The following is a 4,999-nucleotide window of genomic DNA, read 5'->3' as shown; positions in this document are numbered from 1 at the left end:
TGTTATTGACATTAACTTTGAGATAATATTTTTACACTAATTTATATATATATATATATATATATATATATATATATATATATATATATATATATATATATATATATATATATATATAATCTCTATTATTTTGAACAATAATATCCATTGACATCAACCCACATTCCTCATTAATGGAATTAAATATAATTATCTATTTAGTATTATTTTTAACAATTATTCTTATTGATTAATTATATTTTTACTTATGCGATCGTTTTCTAATTTCAATAATGATGCTCATTTAAAATACAATTTATTTATAGCTAAATGTAATTTATAATTTGATGTTATTATCATTTAAAATTGTTATTCATTAATTTTAAACCACTTATTATTAATAATAAGTTAAAGAAGACTTTTAAGAAACACTTAATATTATATATACTATTAATTGTTAAAAACTTGGTGAACATGAACTTTTTTATATTCTGACTTTTGTCACAGAAGTTTATGGGATTTCCACCTTTACTCCACTGTAAGTTTTGTTTTTCATTTTTGCCACATACTTTCCGCCGTCCCTATCATCCAATCACATCTTATACCGACTACGACTAATGTAGACTCTGCTTTATACTTAGATAGATAAAGGTAGATGTCCACCGCCAAGATACAACCTCCTCAAAGATTCTTCTACCCTTCGCTCCTCTACCGCCATCCACCACTTACGTATTCCTTTAACAACTGTAACAGATTCTGATACAAAATGAAGAACGATTTCAGGTCATCGGTAGATGGTGGCAGAATTTACGAATCCGGTGCTTGGGTGGGGAGACGCTGACGGTGTTGTAGGTTGTGGGGATTGCCGTCAGTGATAACGCGGCGGTGAAGGTGGAGTTGTCGAAGGCGGCGAGAGCTGGGGTAAAGGTGAATAGTGATTGGGTTATAGAGGGTATGATTAAAGGTACCGATAGGTACGGTGTCATCACCGGTTTTGGAGCCATGTCTCACCGGAGAAGTAAAGAAGGTGGTCGTTTGAATCCGATTTGTTTGATTTTGCATATTGCTGATTACATCGATTGGTTATCCGCTCGTGTCAAAAGATTGTATCCGCTCTCTGCTTCTCCCCTTTCTCATGCTTCTCCTCCTACTCCTTTAATTTTCCTTTTAATCAGTATCCTTCTGTACTCATATTTAACTTCTTTTGTAGAAGAAGATTGGATTCTCTTTTATGAGATAGGAAGGAACTTCAAGAGCATATAATGGTTGGAAATCAGAAAATATGATGGTATCCATACAATTAGTGTATTGAAGCTGGAGGTACCATTTAACTATTTAACTGTGTTGGCTTCTATCCTGAATACGTGTGTCTAAATGGCAATACCTTGAATAAAGCACCCAACAGATGAGGCCATATGAAATTTCATGGATAGAGGTCAGTATTTGTCAATAATATTATATTTTCTTCAATGTTCTTGACATGTATTTAGATACTTTAAAACTGATTTCTATGTATCTATGTATAAACAAGCCAATGGATCAAGAAACAACATCATTATCTACATAATCTTGGGTGGAAAGTAAACATGTGATTGTTTGTCACTATGTGTTTCTGACCATACAACTATGAAAGTAAACGATCTGTGACTAAGGCTTAATTACAGTCCGGAACTAAACATTTGGTTGAAAGGGGATTAGATAAACAATAATAATTGTCTGTCTTCTTCATAATTTAAACCATCCAATGTTACTTGGTAATTGCTGATGGTAACTATTGCTCTATAATTTGTTGTGGTTGCTCAATGAAGTGAATGCAATTCTTATAATTTACTATCTTGATTCATATTCCTTCATCACTATACCATTTGTACAGGGACTCGGATCGTGTAAATTATGATACAGTTGCTGACATAAATGATCCTTTAATAGCCAAGGTAAAGAAAAAAACAGTTTGTTTTTACATGTAATTTGCGTTGAACTAAATTTGATGTTTAATCATTTTTTCTTTTTAGGCTGCAAAGAGGTTCATTTCTAGTGAGGGGAATCTCAAAAGGCAGCTTGAAGATTTCCAAAAACATCCTGATGTTGCAAGTAACATATCCTTCTATAAGCTTTTTAGGGCACTTCTTTTTTATTAAGGCTTAACCAAAGTAAATCTTCAGTGCATTCATAGGTTGGCTAGAAGATGCATCATATTTTGCAGCCATTGATGACATCTATAACACATATAATTGGTATGACTGGCCTGAACCTTTAAAGAATCGCCAACATCGCCTGATTTTTTTACTTTCTATACCCAGATTGCCATTCTTATCGCACAACAGTTGTTACTTCAAAGACATTCGCCATTATGCACAAACGAAGGGGCTAAGCATAATGGGAGACATCTATTTATGTTGGTTATGAAAGTGCACATGTTTGGGAAACAAGAAATACTTTTTACCTGCGAGTCCTAAATATAAATTTGCCCTCACTTTTACATTTTTTTTAAATTTATTTGTGTTTCAGAATAGGAAAGGGTTCCCAATTTTGGTTAGTGGCGTCCCCCTGATGCATTTAGTGACACAGATCAACATTGGGACAAGATTGTTAGAATGAATTTCTTCAAAAAAAAAATATAATGGTTAAAATATTTTAAATTTATTAATTAATGTTAAGTAACATTTTTTTTACATGGAAGCCCTTTATATGACTTGAAAGCAATGGAAAAATATAATTTTTCTTGGTGGGTAAACCATTCACAAGATGCACAGGATTTATTTGATGAGTTCAGAATAAACCACTTCGAGGATTTTCTGTCTTTTGGGTTGTTCCTTCTGGTGAGTTTTTATAAATAATAACTTAATTTTTTTTATCCCAATGTCATTTTGTAAGTGAAATTAAACAACTATTCTTCACTTGATCCATCTTATAATAACACACTAATATTTTTGTTTTGCAGAAACAAAAAATTCCCAGTTTTGATAGATGGAAGGTGATGATGTCTGTGTGGATACATTATTGTATACATGAAATGAGTATTTTACCCTTGTACTACAACAAACTCTCTAAGTGAATTTTTTGTTGATAGTAGGTGGAAAGATCTTTATTCGATGCAATTTTTAGAACTGTTGGGAAGATCAACATCATAGCAGAAGACTTGGTATGGAATTATTTTCATTTTTTTATAGCAAATAAAAAGAAACATATATATAAAAAAGTTAAATATTTTTGGGAATGACAGGGAGTTATAACAGAGGATGTAGTCCAGCTCAGAAAATCCATTGGTGCACCAGGGATGGTTCTTCAGTTTGGTACTAAGTTTTTTTTACTTATTCACTTATTTCCATAATTTATATTTATAAAATATTCATTAATATATTTTTTTCACAAATAGGTTTCGGAAGTGATTCATCAAACCCTCATCTGCCTCACAATCATGAGCAAAATCAAGTTGTATATACTGGAACTCACGATAATGACACAGTGATATTGATTTTCTTATCATCGAATACCAAAAATAGCATTGTACATTCCTGTAATTATATATTAGAAATGATTTTTAACTTTTTTTTGTTATAGATACAAGGTTAATGGGATGCCTTGCAGCAAGAAGAAAAATGCAATGCGAGTGAGTGTTTTTAAGTTTCAACACTACAATCTTATATAATTATTTCCGGACAATAACCTTGACATTTATTTATTTATGTATTTCAGGTGCTTAATTATTTATCGATTTCCATGGATGATGATACTTCATGGTCTTTAATACTGGCTGCACTCTCTGATCTGGTGACCTTTGTATTTTCTTTAACTGATCTTTGTTTTTTTAATTATGGAGTGGTTATTTAAAACACTTAACCATGCTGAATATGTAATTCCAGGGACAATAATCATTTCATCAACTACTTCCTTTCCTAAATTTCCACATAATACCTATCCAAAAATCTCATGTATGTTAAATATATCTTCATCAATATAATGGTATGTTGCAGTACATATACAACCTGAAAGAACAAAAAAAAATGAGTCAGCGCCAACGGGCACGCATGATTCCCATCTAGTTATTATTAAAATGTGAAACATACACTAAATAATAAAGTGATAAGATAGACAATTTGCATTTCAAAAGAGACTTACATGGATAATATGACATATCCATGTAATTTGATTTTATTATTTATAATTATTGCTTATTAATTTTATAACCACTTGTTATTATTAATAAGTGAAAGAAACTTTTAAAAAACACTTATTATTATAATTAAAATGTTAAACATATACTAAAATATAAAGTGATAAGATAAACAATTTGCATTTTAAAAAAGGCTTACATGGATAATATGACATATCTATGATTTTTAATTAATTATTGTTTTGAAGCAACATGAACATACAAACATGTATACAATAGTTAATTAAATATTATATATATCACCTTCCATAACATATGATCGATAACATGAATATAATATAATTTACATTAAAATTTCAACCACAACATACAATGATATTCTTTTAAATGTAATTTATAATTTGATGTTATTATCATTTAAAATTGTTATTCATTAATTTTAAACCACTTATTATTAATAATAAGTTAAAGAAGACTTTTAAGAAACACTTAATATTATTATTAAAATGTGAAACATACACTAAATAATAAAGTGATAAGATAGACAATTTGTATTTCAAAAGAGACTTGCATGGATAATATGACATATCCATGTAATTTTGATTTTATTATTTATAATTATTGCTTATTAATTTTAAAACCACTTGTTATTGTTAATAAGTGAAAGAAACTTTTAAAAAACACTTATTATTATAATTAAAATGTTAAACATATACTAAAATATAAAGTGATAACATAAACAATTTGCATTTTAAAAAAGGCTTACATGTATAATATGGATAATATGACATATCCATGATTTTTAATTAATTATTGTTTTGAAGCAACATAAACATACAAACATGTATACAATAGTTAATTAAATATTATATATATCACCTTCCATAACATATGATCGATAACATG

At 29.3% G+C, this 4,999-nt stretch overlaps 1 pseudogene; it reads left to right on the top strand.

Annotated features, from left to right (window-relative positions):
- The first annotated feature begins 492 nt into the window (after nt 1-492).
- On the top strand, nt 493-3,851 carry LOC145113089 (4-alpha-glucanotransferase, chloroplastic/amyloplastic-like; annotated as a pseudogene).
- The last annotated feature ends 1,148 nt before the right edge of the window (nt 3,852-4,999 follow it).

This window comes from Lactuca virosa, chromosome 5 (assembly GCF_052849685.1).
Source record: "Lactuca virosa cultivar CGN04683 chromosome 5, Lactuca_virosa_CGN04683_v6, whole genome shotgun sequence".
Taxonomy (NCBI): domain Eukaryota; kingdom Viridiplantae; phylum Streptophyta; class Magnoliopsida; order Asterales; family Asteraceae; genus Lactuca; species Lactuca virosa.
The sequence above is the reverse complement of the archived record's forward strand: the minus strand, read 5'-3'. Positions and strand labels throughout refer to the sequence as shown.